Genomic DNA, 18023 nt, shown 5'->3' with positions numbered 1-18023 from the left:
TTGTTATTTTATGAAGGAAATGTAAGGATTTTAAATAACTTTTCAGTAATTTCAACAAAGAAATTATCTTTAAGGCAAAAATGTATGATGGATTGCAAATCTATTTTTATTATATCTTCACTTTTACCAGTGTGACATATGTGTGTGTTTGCACAAGTGCTTTAACTACCAGCAACGTAAGAAAAATCTGTGTACTAAAAATGTGAAAATACTTTCCCGGTTTGTGTTTTCATTCTCCCAATATAGGTTTTGGATGACAAGCTTGTATTTGCAAAAGTACATCCCCTGTGGGAGGTGTTCTGTACATAAGCTGAGATACTGCACATAATATTGCCTCTGAAGCCCAATGATCTGAAAACCCGGTCCTCAGCCTTTGATAACTTCAGATGTTTTATGAAAGTCCTCCAAATGGATGAAAGTATCAACAACCGGAACAAGAGCTTTTCTTTGCCCTATTTGAGAAGAGCTCCGTCAATGACTTTTATATTCAGCATAGAGATACATTCTCCAATCCAACCACCAGAAACCGCATTGTAAGTCTAAACCGAGTTTAGCTGCTGTCTTGGGGGTGATTTAGAACCTGCTGTTGAATTATCAGTGATTTGGTTTGGTTGGTTTGATTTGGTTTTTAAAAGCTGCCCATAAAAAGGAAAAAAGAGAAAGAAAAGAAATATGCCTACAGATTCCTGTTAGGATAGTAAACAGTGGCTGGTTAGTTACCTTGTATAAACCACAAGCTCTCTTAGAACATTTTTAGGTTTGCTTCATCCTTTCTCAGATCAAGTATCAAGTAAGAGACAGTGTTAAAAAAAATTCAGGATTAACAGGTTTGTGAGCTCCAGGATTTGCAAGGCAGCTTTCCCTCCCCATGGTGTAAGTCAAATGGCAGAATTGAAATAAAGCACCTCATGTATCCTCCGGTGTTAACAGGAAAAGGCTAATCTTCTTGACCTTGTTTCTTCCTGGGTAAAATGAAGATAATATATCAGGAGGCGACAAGCTCATTTAAGGCAGGAAGCATGTTGTCTTGTTCACTGCTGAATCTCAGGCACCGGGAAGGCTGAGTTTAACGAGCGAATGAATGAACTGTACTTCCCCCACAGTTACCATGTGGGACAGTGAGGATTAGAACCTAAGAGCATAGACTCTAGAGGGGAGGGCACAGCTCAAGTGATGGGGCGCATGCTTAGCAAGCATAAGGTCCTGGGTTCAGCCCCCATCACGTCCTCTAAAATAGACATATAACCCTAATTACCTCCCCACCCCCCACCAGAATTACCTTATTATCTCCCCACCACCAAAAAAAAAAAGAGAAGTGGCCAAGAGCGTAGAGTCAAGCTGGAACACCTGTGTTGGTTTCCCGCTGTCGACCTTGTAAATGTCATTTACCCTCTGTGTCTATCAAGTTCCTCACCAATAAAATGGGGATAATTGTAGTACCAACCTCGTAGAGATGCTATGGGGATTAATGAATCTGTGTCAGTGATACAACAGCCCTGGCTTATATTAAGTACTATGCATCTGTCAGCTCTTTTCATAATTTCTGACAGATGTTATTATCGACCAAAGACGTATTAGTTCTTTGAAAGGGAAATGCATGTTAGACCATTTCATTTATCACTTTCTGTAATTCAGGCTTTTCCCTCTGAAATACCATTTTCTGTCTGTGCACTAGAAAGCCACAGGGCTTTCCAAATTTCATCTGTCTGGGTTCTTGTCATGATGGCAATACTGCAGATTGCTGACATTTTTTAGGGACTCCGTCTGAGATGACAGCAACCCCTCAAATTTAGGAGCGCTTCTCTAACTGATAACATCTCGCTAGAAATGAAGTTTTTATAATGTAACAGCTTCAGACGCTTAATGATGCCATAAATGCAAGGATGTTATATCTAAGCTCTTTAAATAAATCCTGTCATTGAAATAAAGGAAATACTATATTATAGCCCTCTATGACTTTGTTATCTTTGCTGTCTGTTTGTCTGACTCTCTAAGACCAAAGAAAGCAAATACTAAGATTGATCATTACTACTGTGTGGTACACGTATATGTGGATGAAGATAATATTGAAGTGCACTGTTTAAGATATTAAAATGGACACTAAACAGCTTCTTGATGCACATGCATGAACAGAACAGGGAGCTGGGTGCAGGGAGCAGACACTGAGCTTCCTGGATTAGAGACCCAGCTTAGCAGTCCAGCCCAGCAGTCCACATGTTTCATATTTATGTTCCAGCATAATTAGCAGTGAGAGTCTTAAATGAACTTTGGGACACTTGCAAACAGCTGTCATGATTACTAATGCGGGACACCAGGATTCTACAGTGTTTAGTTGGCATCTGTGCATAACCAGTTCTTTTCCACTAAAGCTTCTTGTAATTGCTGGTCCCACATCCAGGCTGAGGAATCATCTCATGTGGTGTTTGGGAGGGAGGTAAGTGGAGTCAGGACCCATGTTAAGGCTGGGTGGGTAATAATCTGGTGCTAGTACAAGAGAAAGGAAAGTAGGTCAGGTGGGAAGGAGAATGACTGGATTTAAACTTTGTTTCTTGAGTAAGCTAAATATATAACATCATGTCAAGTTACTTTGTTGTTTATATTCCATGTGCTGTCACCGAATAACTACTGAATTGTGGGGACAAAAATGCCTGGGTTTTAGAATTGACCCTGCCCCTAACCTGCCAGAGTCCAGGTTCCTCTGGGTGCCCAAAGAGGGGGCTGGACCATCAGGTGTCCCTCCACTGCAGCAGTTTGGGCACTTGGGTGGCCTAGATTTTTGCTGTGGAAGACTAGCCCGGTTGTAGTACATTAAGCATCTGCAAGACTCTCACCAGGTACCCACGGTGGTCCCAGGACTGTGACATCCAAGCGTTCCTTTCCAATCACGTTTGCAAATGACCCTCAAGGGGTTAATATTAATCCTGGGTGAGAATTATGAAAAATTATATGGTACCGCCATCCCTCCTGGCAAGTGAGGGCCCCTTATTTACAAATGACCATGAAGTGTTAGAACCAAATTTTATCAACAGAACATGTGAGCATTTTGTGACAGTGACACTCACCTGTTTGCTTCTGATTCCCAGTGCCACTTCAGCCTCCGTCAGAGGACGTCAGCTGCCCCAGCGATCAGGGCCTTCTGTACAGGGAATGGGCTCCTCCTCGAAGCACAGACAAGCAGCAGCCCTTAGGTCTCATCAGGTGAGCTGTTGTGGAGAGCACTCCAGTGGGAAGGGCTCAGGGTTGTCCTCATGGCATGTGAGTGTGACAGTCCTCCAAGAGTGTTAACAACCAGGAAGCTCACAGGAGCTCTGAGCTTCGTTGCCCCAAGTTTTTACTGCAGGCTTTATTTCAAAGCCATGATTTATTGGGTCATTACCTACATGGCTAACCCAAACCCTAACTGTAAGTCAAACCTTTCCTTAGCCCTAAACTTTGAGCCCCTTCCTCTCCTGGTGGCCACTCACTTGTCACAAAGCTTAAAGCCCCACTCTTCTAATCACATGGTTGGTGTCTCTGGCTGGCCACTCCCCATCCTGAGTCATCTCATGAACACAAGCCATCCAAGGTTCCACCATGAATAGCAAAGACACTCCTATCTTGGGAAATTTCGAGGCTTTAGCGGTTGCTGCCTAGGAACTGGGAAAAAAGACCTACCAAATTCTTCATTAAATAGGAGTAAATGTTATATTTCATTTAAATTATAAAATAAGAGAGAAATTCTCACTGCTTTTCTGTATCTGCTGTTCGACACCGTTTCACTACACCACGTGATTGTAATGTCGCTCTCAGCATGTGTCTTCTCAGAGCACCAGCGCCGGCTGCTCCCCGGGAGCTTATGCTGTTTGGGCAAGGCTGCTGGGGGGATGGAGGCCAAGGACAACCGAGAAAACAAAAATAATCGGGCAAATAAGGAAACAATGTCAGATTGAAATGAAGAAATAACACAGTGTTGAGATGGGAGACTTGGGGGGAAGTGAGTTAAGAAAGCTATCTTTGAGTAGGTTACATGTGAGCTGAGATGGCGATAAGGAGGCTGGAATTTGAAGATCTGGGAAAAGTCACCCATGGAATAGAGGCAGCTTGTCCATTGGCCCTGAGGCACAAATGTGCTCAGCAGGTTTGAGGAGATACTGGAGCCAGCGCTGGTGAGAGTGATGAGACGCGAGGTTTAGAAGGGCATCAGGAGCACGGAAAGGAGTGTAGACTCTAAGCGCACTGAGAAGCAGTCATGATAGCTTAAGCACTAAAGTAATTTTCTCTCACTCACATTTTGCAAAGATAATGTGGAGAATGTATGGCAGGGACCCAGGAAGCAGGGAGGCCAGGTAGGAGGCTCTTGGATTGGGCCAGATGAGAGATGGTGGGAGCCAATGAGGAATGCGTTTGGGGAGTGGGGCTGACAGGATTCAGTTATGGGCTGGCTGTGGATGGTTAGGAGAAGAGGAGGGTCAAGGTAGCCCCAGGTCGGTCTGGAGCCAGGTGTCTGTTCTTTCTTTTCTCAGTGCCCCATGCAGTTGCCCACCTACTTGGGCAAACCTCTTAACCTTCAAAGTGAGGGTTTAAAAACACTGAAGTCTATTTGTTGTTTCACATTTTATGGAAAGATTCAAACATGTACAGAAATAGAGAGAACAGTACAGCCAGCCTGCCTGTATCAGTCACCCAGCTCCAGAATTATAAACTCAGAGTCACTGTTGTTGCATCTTTCATCTCCATCTCCTCCCTTTCCCCACTACGGGGTCATTTTGAAGACAATCCTACATAGCTTAACCTTTCATTAGTGAAATGACAGGTTCTCTTTCAAATAAAATTGGAATATTCCTTTTTTTTTAGGGTTACAAAGTAATTCCCTGCTTGTCACAAGAATACACTTTTAAGTAGTTTTGGGGTTGAAATCAAGATCCAGACAAGATTCAGGCATTGCAGCTAGCATATCTCTCAAGTGCGTTCTAATCTAAAATTTTCCTGTTTCTCATTTTCCTTGAAATTGCTGAGGGGTTTCTCTGTTTCCTGTTTGGCTGATTTCATTCTCCCCTATGGTGTTAGACTTGTTTCTCCATCCTATGTATTGGCTTTAGCTAAGTGATTTAATCCTCCCCTAAAAGCTTGGTCTGATTGAGGTTCAGCTTTATGCAAAAATATTTGTTATGTGAAGTTTTGTACTCCTGTCATAAGGTACATAATATTACAGTTGACTCTCTTTTTTGTGATGACAGCAGCCAAAAATGATTGTCACCCAGGATCATTATTTCATAAGGAATTTTATTTCATGTGGTCATACTCTAATTTCCTCCCTCAATTATCAGCAGGATCAGTCACGAAGAGGCACTTTCTCCTTAACCCGGGTTATCCTTTAGAACACAGTTTTAAAGGAGGATATTTGTTAATATGTAAATATTTAAAATTGATAATTTTTTTTCTTTTTAATTTTTTTTTCTAATGGAGGTACTGAAGATTGAATCTAGGACCTTATGCATGCTGAGCACACACTCTGCCACTGAGTGTACCCAATCCCCCTTGAGATTCATATTTATATGATATCTTCCTTCTGTTATTTTTGTTTTATGTTATACAGAATTTGAAGGCAGGGCAATGGGTTTGACCGCTCTTTAATCATTCTTTATGGGCTTTTGGGGTTTGTGTGTGTGTTTGTGTTTGTAAAGAAAACAATTTTCCCACTATTTTAAGTATGTATTGCTAAGGCAATTATGTTGATCTTTTCCCTGCTCCTGGTCCATGTATTCCCTTGTTACTTCCCACTAGTGGCCCCTTGAGCTCTGTGACAAGACTAGCATGTCGTTAATCCATGTGGAAGGAGATCTGAAGAGATTTATTCAAGGAGATGAAATTTGTAGACAATGTATTGGAAAGTATTGTGAAAGTTGTTCGTTAAGAGAAGGTCTGAGGTTGAATTGTTAAGTGCACAGAAATCTAAGCTATGAACCACCAAGACAATTATTAACTCCAGGAAAACAAAGTAGGGAAGAAAAGGTAAGACTAGCACAAATTGCTACAGCTTTGAATAGTCTGTACAGAGTAATAATAATGTAAAGCAAGGATACTGAACTGATGAAAATTATAATGTAATTGTATTAAAAGGTTGGAAGAAAAAAGATTTGGGTATGTAGATGAGATGGGGTTTGAAAGAGATCTGAATCCTCATTTTCCAAAATAGAAAGTTAAATAGGTGATACATAAAGCTGAAAAAGTCAGTAGGCTGTGTTACAAGGATATTAGTCAGAGAAAGGGAGTAAGTATTCCAAGAGTCAGCAGTAGGAGCTGAACGTGGTTTTTTCTGGCCAGGAAATGGGGCAGTTGTTGGGAACTGCTCCTTTTTACAATCGGTGTTCGAGAACTGTTTGACTCTTTATTAAATGTATGGCATTACTTTGCTAAAAAGAAATCAAAGCTGAATTTTGAAAAATTTATGTTAAGAATTGGGGTGCTTTTGACAGAGAGAGATAACAATCAGCAAAACTACATTTGAAGGGATCCTCATTATTCCTTGCCTTTCAGCAAGGACTAGGAGGCAGACAACTGTTTAAGGTTCAAAAATTCTGTCTGACCTTCCTGCCGACTTGTAACCTTTGGAAGTAATGAACTCCCCGTCACTGTAAATATCCAGGTAGAGGCTGCCTGACCAGCTCTGTAACTGTAGCAGGGTGTGTTTACCATTGGGCAGTTAGAGCAGGCAAATTCTAACATTCTTTCAGTTTTGAATTTGGCATTTTCAGGATGGATAGTTGATAAGAATGTATTACAAAAAGCTTAACAAGAAAGAGTCCAAGACATCTCAAACCCATTGCCAGGGTTTTCTCTGCCAGACACCATCCTGAGCCTGCCACCCGTGATCCAGGCCACAAAGCCCAGTCACATGAGAATGAACACACTTTGTCGCTCCTATCTGATTTGGCATCGGGCTCAGCCCTTTTCCCCATGGAATGGTCCACGCCCATGTCTCTGACGATGGAGCTGGTCTCACAGCAGCCCTGTGAGTGCTGGTCCAGCCCAAGGGATTCCTGCGTGAAGTTTTCCAGGATTCCAGGCTATTCTCAGAGCTGAGTCCCCCTTAGGCTAAGCCCACGGAACTCATCTCAGCTCCAGACTGAGCCGGAAGCCTCAGAGAGAACTCAGAGCTGAGGAAATCCACAGGTTTTACCCAGCACTGCCGAGTCAGCAGTGAGCCAGTTGAGGGAATTATCAGCAAAAGCAAGAAACACCTGAGCCGCCGTCTCATTGTTCCACCTCATCCCTAAACTCTCTGTGTCTGCCTGTCTGTGTCGGTCTCCCTTTTAGGATCAGCCTGGCACCACTTCATGCCCTGCCTCCTTTCTTCTAATCTTGCCTCCCTGGCCTGTTCCATCTACTCCAGATTAACTGAGAAGAGGTTTTAAAACCTAGGAACAACAGACGTGCTAGATACAAAGAATACAGGGCAGTGCCTTCCTCAGTCACATCCCTCCTGCCCTCTCCCATTCCCACAATGAGTTTTATAAATATTTTGTCAGACAGACATTGCACTCCCAGTTGTTATCATTATCAGCCATTTCCTTATTATCTGTGGTTTACGATGCATTTGCTCCAGGGACTTTCCCGAGATAAGGCAGGAGCAGATGACTGAGCCAGTTGTTGATGTCCACTTGTGTCAAGCCTGTTAAGAATGATTTTGGGGGGGATTTGTTGAATGTGCCAGACTGTCCAGTGAGTGGTGATGATCCCCTGCATCTGCTCTGGAGTCAGCCTCGTCCCCTCCTTTGCTCTGTTCTCATTTATCTCTCTTCAGCAGGTGAGCCAGTGATCTGTATTTCTATGATACATAAAACACTTCTTATTTCACGGTAGAATTTGGGGGCTGCTATGAAAACGCATATGTTTTAAGAGTGAATTGAGTCGGAGGTTTAAACTTAAGGCCCCCTTGATTTAGAATCAGAAATTAATATGATGGAGGGACGTATAGCTCAGTGGTAGAGTGCATGTCTAGCATGCATGAGGTCCTGGGTTCAATCCCCAATGCCTCCATTTAAAAACAAATAAATAAACCTAATTATGCCCCCCAAAAAAGAAAAAATAAATTAACATGAGGATGAAGCTACAGAGTGATTATTTGTGTCTTCTGAAACTTCCTTCTGTCTTTCTGCAGGAAATTCTAAGGAGAGAAGTTCGGAATCTACTTTGCTTGGCTGGGCTATTACACTCAGATGCTCCTCCTGGCAGCAGTCGTGGGGGTGACTTGCTTTCTGTGTGGATATTTTAATCAAAATAACTGTACATGTGGGTAACTTGTCTTTATTCCTTGTTACCGTGCTTACTTAACTTAGAATGACATTCTCCAGGAGCATCCATGTTGCTGCAAATGGCCCTATATTGTCAGTTTTTATGGCCGAGTAGTATTCCATTGTATAAATATACCACTTCTTTAGCCAGTCATCCGCTGATGGACATTTAGGCTGTATCCATGTCTTGGCTACTGTAAATAGTGCTGCTATGCATATTGGGATGCAGGTGTCATCCTGAAGTAGGGTTCCTTCAGGATACATGCCCAGGAGCAGGATTCCTGGGTCATATGGCAAGTCTATTCCTAGACATTTGAGGGAACTCAATACTGTTTCCACAGTGGCTGCACCAAACTGCATTCCCACCAGAAGTGTAGGAGGTTCCCCTTTCTCCACAGCCTCTCTAGCATTTGTGATTTGTGGATTTTTGAATGATGGCCATTATGACTGGTTTGAGGTGATACCTCATTGTAGTTTTGATTTGCATTTCTCTGATAATTAGTGACACTGAGCATTTTTTCATGTGCCCATTGATCATTTGTATGTCTTCCTTGGAGAATTGCTTGTTTAGGTCTTCTGCCCATTTTTGGTTTAGGTTATTTGGTTGTTTCTTATTAAGTCATTTGAGCTGCTTATATATTCTGGAGATCAAGCCTTTGTCAGTTTCATTTGCAAAAATATTCTCCCATTCTGTAGGTTGTCTTTTTTTTTTTACTTATGGTGTCCTTTGCTGTGCAGAAGCTTGTAAGTTTCTTTAGGTCCCATTTGTTTATTCTTGCTTTTATTTCTATTGCTTGGGTAGACTGCCCTAAGGGAACATTTCTGAGATGTATGTCAGATATTTTGCCTGTATTTTCTTCTAGGAGGTTTATTGTATCTTGTCTTATGTTTATCTTGCTGAAGAGACTGTCTTTATTCCATTGTATATTCTTGCCTCCTTTGTCGAAGATTAGTTGACCAAAAGTTTGTGGGTTCATTTCTGGGCTCTCTATTCTGTTCCATTGGTCTATATGTATGTTTTTGTACCAATAGCATGCTGTCTTGATGACTGTAACCCTATAGTATTGTCTGAAGTCTGGGAGCGTTATTCCTCCAGGCTCTTTCTTTTTTTTCTTCAGTAATACCCTGGAATTTCTATGTCTTTGATGGTTCCATATAAATTTTATTGTGATTTGTTCTAGTTCTATGAAATATGTCTTGGGTAATTTTACAGGGATTGCATTAAATCTGTATATTGCCCTGGGCAGTGTGACCATTTTAATAATATTGATTCTTGCAATCCAAGAGCATGGGATACCTTTCCATTTTTTAAAGTCTTCTTCAATTACCTTCACCAATGGTTTATAGTTTTCTGTGTATAATTCTCTCACCTCTGTGGTTAGATTTATTCCTAGAAATTTTATTACTTTGGGTGCTATTCTAAAGTGTTTTATTTCTTTACTTCCTTTTTCTGTTGATTCATCATTAGTGTAAAGAAATGCAACTGATTTTTGAACATTAATCTTGTAACCTGCTACCTTGCTAAATACTTTGATCAGCTCTAGTAGTTTTGGTGTGGACCTTTTAGGGTTTTCTATATATAGTGTCGTGTCATCTGCATGTAGTGACACTTTTACCTCTTCTTTTCCAATTTAGACCCCTTTTACTTCTCTTACTTGCCTGATTGCTATGGTCAGGACTTCCAAGACTATGTTGAATAGGAGTGGTGATAGTGGCATCCTTGTCTTGTCCCAGAATTTAGTGAGAAGCTTTTGAGGTTTTCACCGTTTAGTGCTATGCTGGCTGTAGGTTTGTCTTATATAGCTTTCATGATGTTGAGTTATGTTCCCTCAATACCCACTTTGGTGAGAATTTTTATCATAAATGGGTGTTGAATTTTATCAAAAGCTTTTATGCATCTATTGAGATGATCATGTGGTTTTAGTACTTTCTCTTGTTGATGTGAAGTATTACATTGATTGATTTGCATATGTTGAACCACCTTTGTGTCCCTGAGATGAACCCAATTTGAGCATGTTGTATAATCTTTTTTATGTGCTGTAGAATTCTATTTGCTAGTATTTTGGTAAGGACTCTTTTGCATCTGTGTTCATCAGTGATATTGGTCTGTAATTCTCTTTTTTGGTGGTGTCTTTGCCTGGTTTTGGTATCAGGGTGTTTGTGGCTTCATAGAATGAGTTTGGGAATATTCCTTCTTTTCAATCTTCTGGAATAGTTTGAGAAGGACTGGTATGAGTACTTCTTTTTATGTGTGGTACAATTCCCTGGTGAAGCTGTCCAGTTCTGGATTTTATTTGTAGGGATTTTTTTTTATTGTTAATTTGATTTCATTCCTAGTGATCGGTTTGTTCAAGTGGTCAGTTTCTTCTTGATTCAGTTTTAGTGGACTGTGTGTTTCCAGAAACTTGTCCATCTCCTCTAGGTTATCCCTTTTTTTATGTAGTTTTTCATGATATTCTCATATGATATTCTATATTTCTATGTTATTTGTTGTAATTTCTCCATTTTCCTTTCTTATTTTGCAAATTTGTGCTCTCTCTTTTTTCTTCTTTGTGAGTTTGGCCAGAGGTTCTCGATTTTATTTACTCTTTCAAAAAATTGCTTTTGGTTTGATTGATTATTTTCTCTATTTCTTTTAATCTCTATTTTATTTATTTCCTCCCAGATCTTAATTATTTGTTTCCTTCTGCTGACTTTTGGGTGTTTTTACTCTTCAGTTTCTAGTTCTTTTAACTGGTGGGTTAGATTGTTTTTTTTGATATTGTTCTTCTTTTTTGAGGAAGGCCTGTATCACTCTAAACTTTCCTCTTAGCACTGCTTTTGCTTTGTCCCATAAGTTTTTTGTGGATTTTTTCATTTTCATTTGTCTCAAGGTATTCCTTACTTTCATCTTTGATTTCATCATTGACCCATTTTTTTTTAATAGCATGTTGTATAATCTCTATGCTTTCCTTTTTTCATACTTTGTTTTTCTGAATTTGATTTCTAGTTTCAATGGCATTGTGGTCAGTAAGGATGCTTGAGATAATTTCTATCTTCTTAAACTTTTTGAGGCTTCTTTTGTGACCAAGTACATGATGAATCCTAGAAAATGTTCCACGCACACTTGAAAAGAATATATATCCTATTTTGGGGGGTTGTAATGCTCTGAAAATATCCACTAAATCTAATTTTTCTATTGTATCATTTAATTTCTCTGTTGCCTTATTTATTTTTTGTGTGGAAGATCTGTCTAGTGATGTTAATGTGGTGTTAAAACTTCTGACAATGATTGTATTCCCATCAATATCCCCGTTTATCTCTGTTAGTAGTTGTTTTATGTACTTAGGTGCTCATGTTGGATGCATATATATTAATGATTGTAATATCCTCATCTTGTATTGCTCCTTTAATCATTATAAAATGCCTTTATTTATCTTTCTTTATGGACCTTGTTTTAAAGTCTATTTTGTCTGAAATCAGAACTGCTACACCTGCTTTTTTGGAGTTTCCATTTGCATGGAATATCCTTTTCCGTCCATTCACTCTCAATCTATATGTGTCCTTCTCCCTAAAGTGTGTCTCTTGTATGCAGTTTATTGAAGTTTCTTGCTTTATTATCCAGTCTGCCACTCTGTCTTTTGACTGGAGCATTTAGTCCATTATCATTTAGAGTAATTAATGATAAATGAGTGTTTATTGCTATTTGAACTTATATTTGCAGTTGATTTCATATTTCTTCTTTGTTCCTTTCTTCTTCCTTTTGTGGTATGGTAATTTTCCTTTGTGTTATCTTGGATTGTATTTAGTTTTTGTTACTCACTTGTAAGTTTTTGGCTTGTGGTTATACTTTTTTGTAAGTCTGTTAACCAATTACTGTAACTGTGTGTACTAAACAGATAGTAATGCAATCTCAAACCCATCCTACCGAGAACAAAAAATTTAAGAAAATAGAAGAAAGAAAAAATACTCTATATTTTATTGCTTCCCTCTCCCACTCAATGATTTAGATGTCTTCTTTTACAATTTCATGTTTATTCTATTTGTAATTCAGGGTAGTTATCACCTTTCCAGTTATAAGCTCTCATTTCTGTATCATCCTGCTTCTTTTTTATTTAGAGTGTACCTTACAATATTTCTTTTAGCATGGGTTTAGTGTTGCTAAAGTCTTTCAGTTTTTCTTCTCTGTGAAATTCATTACCTCTCCCTCTGTTCTAAAGGATAGCCTTGCTGCAGAAAGTATCCTAGGCTGCATTTGTTTTTTCATTCAGGAATTTGAATATATATTTCCACTCCCTTCTGGTCTGTAGTGTTTCTGTAGAGAAATCAGCTGAGAGCCATCTCTTGTAACTCACTCTTTGTTTTTCTCTTGCTGCCTTTAGGATCATTTCTTTATCCTTCAGTCTGGCCATCTTGATTTTGTTATGTCTTGGTGTGAGTCTCTTTAGGCTCTTCCTGTTTGGGAACCTCTGAGCCTCCTGTACTTGGGTGTCTGATTCTTTCTTTATGTTTGGGAATTTTTCAGTTATAATTTCTTTAAATACCTTCTCCATCCCCTTTGTTCTTTCTTCCCCTTCTGGAACTCTTATGATGCATAGATTGGCATGCTTTATATTATCAAATAGATTCCTTATATTGTTTTTATTGTTTTTTATTTTTTTCTCTCAACTGTTCTGATTGTGTGCTTTCTGTTGTCCTGTCTTCTAGGTCACTTATTCGTTCCTCTGCATTATCTAGCCTGTGTTGTACTGCCTTTAGGTCAGATCTCATTTCAGCCAATGAGTTTACCAATTCTACTTGGCTCTTCTTTATAGCTACTATTTTGTTTTTGACATATTTTATGTCTCTAAACACTATCTCTTTTAATTCCTTCAGTAATTCAATCACTTCTTTTTAGAAATCTTGATCTAATAGGCCATTAATATCTATTTCATTGATCGTTCTTTCAGGGGATTTCTCTTTCTCTTTTAATTGGGAATACTTCCTCTGCTTCTTCAACTGCTCATATCTCTGGCACTGTGGCTTAAGGAGTATCAGTTATCTATTGTGGCCCTTAAAGGGGTTTATTTTTTTATCTATCTAAGGCCTATGCTGGAATAAAACTTAAAAATGAGAGAGAGAAATAGAATTTTAAAAGAATGGAGGAAAAGAAGGTTTGAAGACAGTGTATAATCAATAATAGAAGAGCAAGTTGAAGAAGAATAGGAATCGAGTTGAGATGTCTTTTTAAAACCTTAACAAAAAGAAGAAAGAAATCAAAACACAGTATTTAAAACCTGTGAATAATCAATAACAGATCAAATCCAAGAGAATTAAAAATGAAATGAGAATTGTAAACATATAGAACTGTTTAAAAAGTAAAGATTAAAAAGCTCATAGAAAATAAAACAGGTATAAAAAGATTTTAAAAACAAAGATGTGTTCTCCTAGAGACTGAACGCTCTTAATGGTTTTATTGAGAGGTCTTTGTGTCTTCGCCCTGTTTCATGACCTCAGCTTGCTCTGTTGGCCCCCTGGTCTGTGCTGCTCACAGTGTCCATTGGCAAGAAGATTGCACCCCTCCAACACTGGGTCAGGTGCTGCTCTCCTTCGCGGTGGACAGGTGGGTCACTCCCCGTCCGGATGCCACAGTCAGTGCTGTGTAAGTTGCTCCATAGGTGGGCTAAGCTTCAAGAATAACAGGTTTATGGAGATATAATTCACATACCATAAAATGCAGCCTTTGAAAGTGTGCATTAGGGTTTTATGTACATTTCAGGGTTGTGTAGCCATCACCCCCAAAAGGAACCAGTACCCTTTAGTAAGTCAGTCCCTAACCTTCCTTTCCCTTAGCCCTCAACAGCCACCACTCTACTTTCTGCCTCTAAGGGTTTGCCTGTTCTAGGCATTTCATATAAGTAGAACCATACAGTATGCTGCCTTTTTTGATTATTGTCTTTCATGTAGTGTGACATTGTCAAGGCTCATCCATCGTGTAGCATATATCAATATCCAAATTCCTTTTTGTATTCAAATAATATGCCATAGTTATAAATACACCACATTGCTTATCCATCCATCAGTTGATGATGAATAATTCTGCTGTAAATGCTCATGGACAAGTTTTTGTGTGAACACATATTTCCACTTCTCTTCAGGATATATCAAAAAATGGAATTGCTGAGATGTATTCTACTTTTAACATTTTGAGGAATTGCTAATATAGCTTTTAAAGTGACTGAAGCATTGTATATTTCCAGAAGTAATGTATGAGGAGTCCAGTTTCTCCACATCCTCATCTACACTTTTTATTACTGGGTTTATAGATTCATATTTATATATCATATATCATATATATTTGTCATCCTAGTTGGTATGAAGTGGTATGTCATTGTGATTTTGATTTCTGTTTCCCTAATGCCTACTGATGTTGAACATCTTTTTATGTGCTTAGTTCCCATTCGTATGTCTTCTTTGGAGAAACATCTATTTAAATTCTTTGCCCATTTTAATTATATTTGTCTTTGTATTGTCATGTTTTAAGTCTTCTTTGTCTATTCTGGATAAAAGTCCCTTATCAGGGAAAATTTTGGAAATATTTTCATCCATCCTGTGGATTGTCTTCTTACTTTCTTGATGAAGTCCTTTGAAGCACAGAAGTTTTTAATTTTACTGAAGTCCAGTTTACTTGATTTTTTTTCTTTTGTTGTTTGTGCTTTTGGTGTCATATATTACAAGTATTTATAATCCAAAGTCCTGAAGATTTTCTCATTGTTCATTTTCTATATGTTTTATAGTTTCAGGTCTGTGATTTATTTTGAGTTAATTTCCATAAATGGTGTTAAGATAAAAGTTCAGTTTTCTTTCTTTCCAGGTGTATGTACAGGTGTCCCAACATCATTTTTGTAAAGATTATTTTTCCCCATTGGATTGTCATGGCACCTTTGTCAAAAATTAAATGGCTGCGTGTAAGCCTTTGTTTATGGTCTCTTAGTTCTTTTCTCTCAATCTATTTTTCTGTCTTTCTGCAAGTACCACACTGTATGGATCACAGTTTTGTTAGTGAGTTTTGAATTTGGAAACTTCAAAACTTTGTTCTTTTTCAAGATTGTTTTGACTATTTTGGGTATCTTGCATTTCCATATTAGTTTTAGGATCAGCTTGTTCATTTCTGCCAAAAAGCCAGAGCTGCATTGAATGTATAGGTCATTTTGAGGACAATGGCCATCCTAAAAATAATAAGACTTCTGATCCATGAACACGGAAGAGCTTTCCATTTATTTTAGGTCATTTTTAACTTCTATCACTAGTATTTTAGTTTTCAATATACAAGTTTCAGATATTTTTCTCAGTATTCCACATATTTTTCTTAATATTACTAATTATTTTATTCTTTTTGATGCTATAGTAAATGAAAAGGTTTCCTTCATTTTATTTTTAGATTATTCACTGCTGTTGAATAGAAATGTAATTACTTTTTATATATTCATTTGTGTCTTAAAATTTTTGTCAGACTGGGTTATTAATTCTAAGAGGATTTTTTTTCTTTTCTATTTTTCCTTTGTGGATTCCTTGTGATTTCAATATATAATATCATGTCATCTGGAATCAAAACAGTTTTATTTCTTTCTTTCTAATCTAGAGGCTTTATTTTCTTTGATTGGTTTGACTAGAACTTCTAGTACAATGTTGATTTTGGGAGGGAATAATTCAGTGCTTCTGCATTATGTATGATCTTTGCTTCAGGTTTTTCATAGATGTTCTCTGTCAGGTTGAGGAAGTTCTCTTCTATTCCTAGTTTTTATTCATTATTCTATTAATATGGTGTATTACATGAATAGACTTTTGTATGTTGTACTGCCTTTGCATACCTGGATACATCCCACTTAATGGTGGTCTATTTTATATGTTACTGTTTTGGATTTGCTTCTATTCTGTTGAGGATTTTTGCATTTATATTCATAAGAGATAGTCTTTAGTTTTCTTGTGATGCCTTTGTCTGGTTTTCATATCAGTGTGATACTAGTCTCATTGAATGAATTGGGAAGTGTGCCCACCTCTTTATTTTCAGACGAATTTGTGAAGCATTTTTTGTTTGTTTTTGTTTTTGTTTTTTCTTTAAGTAGTTGATGGAATTCACCAGCAAAGCCATACGGGCCTAGCATTTCTTTGTGTGAATGTTTTGGATTGCTATTTCAGTCACTACTTACTGTAGGATTATTTGAGTTTTCTATTTCTCCTTGAATTAGCTTCAGTCATTTATGTCCTTCTAGGAATTTATCCATTTCATTTACATTATCTCATTTATTGGCTATATAATTATCCATGGTATTCCCTTATATTCCTTGTTATCTTTGTAAGGGCAGTAGTGACATCCTTCCTTTCATTTCTCATTTTAGTAATTTGAATCTTCTTTTCTTTTAGTACTAGATAAAATTTGTCAATTTTATTGATCTTTTCAAAGAACCAACTATTCCTTTTGTTGATTATTCTCTGTTGTTCATCTATTGTCTATTCCATTTATTTCTGCCTTTAGTATTTTGATTAGAATGTTTAATTCATTTACATCAATGTAATTTCTTATCAGATTGAAGTTACAACTGCTGTCTACTTTCTATATGTCTTTTTTTCCCATTCCTCAATTACTACACATTTTTGTACAAAGTAAGCATTTTCAAGTGTGCCATTTTAATTTGTTTATTTTATCTTTTTCTTCTCCTCTTCCTACTCTTCCTCCTCCTCCTTCTCTTCCATTGCCCTGGAGATTATAATTAACATCTTGTTTTAAAGCAATCTAGTTCACATGAATACCAACTTAATTTCAACAGTACACAAAAACTTTGCTTTGGTATCAGTCTTTTCCCTCCCCCTCCTCATGCTGTCACTGTCATACAAATTGCACCTTTATGCATTTATAAGCTCATCTACACAGTTTCATAAGTATTGTTTTATGCAGTTGTTCTTTACATCAAATAGAACAAAACATTTACATGTAATACTCGATTTATACTGTTTTATTTTTTTACTCATGTAGTAGTGCTCTTTATTTTTCAGGCGAGTGTCCTTTCATTTACACCTGCTGGACTATCCTTAGTATTTCTTGTAGGGCAGGCCTGCTAGCAATGGATTCTTTCAGATTTTGTTTTTGTAGGAGTGTCTTAATTTCTACTTTAATTTTTTTAAAGAATCATTTTGCTGGCTATAAAATACTTGGTGACAGTCTTTTCCTTTTATCTCTTTGATGATACCATCCACTGCCTTCTGGTCTCCATGGTTTTTGATGAGAAATCAACTGTCTTACTGAGGAGCCTTTCTATATGTTGAGCCACTTTTCTCTTTCGGCTGTCAAGATACTTTATTCTTGTCTTTTGACACACTGAATCTGATGTGCCTATTTTAGATGTCTCTAAGTTTATACCACATGGAGTTTGTTGAGCTGCTGGGATGTACAAATTAATATTTTCATCAAATTTGGGAAGTTTTCAGCCATTATTTCTTTATATATTCTTTCTGCCCCTTTATTCTCTCCCTCCTTCTGGCGCTCCCATTATGTGTGTATTGGTATTGTTGATGGTGTCCCACCTATCTCTGACACAGTGTTCATTTTTTTTTCATTCCTTTTTCTTTCTGTTCCACAGACAGGGAAATCTCAGTAGTTTTAATTTAACTGACTTTTTCTTCAACAAGTTCATATCTACAGAGAAACCACTTATTGAAGTTTTTATTTTAGTCATTATATTTGTATCTCTAGAATTTCTAGTTGGTTTTTATTATAAATTTTATTTATTGTTA

At 37.8% G+C, this 18023-nt stretch overlaps 1 long non-coding RNA gene across 1 annotated transcript; it reads left to right on the top strand.

Moving 5' to 3' along the window:
• The first annotated feature begins 309 nt into the window (after positions 1 to 309).
• Positions 310 to 8271, top strand: LOC140699593 (uncharacterized). The gene is made up of 3 exons (XR_012077800.1): positions 310 to 533; positions 3084 to 3198; positions 8141 to 8271. It is a non-coding gene; the product is annotated as an uncharacterized lncRNA (long non-coding RNA).
• The last annotated feature ends 9752 nt before the right edge of the window (positions 8272 to 18023 follow it).

The sequence above is a fragment of the Vicugna pacos genome, chromosome 11, assembly GCF_048564905.1.
Source record: "Vicugna pacos chromosome 11, VicPac4, whole genome shotgun sequence".
Lineage (NCBI taxonomy): Eukaryota > Metazoa > Chordata > Mammalia > Artiodactyla > Camelidae > Vicugna > Vicugna pacos.
This window is presented reverse-complemented; position numbering and strand designations above follow the sequence as displayed.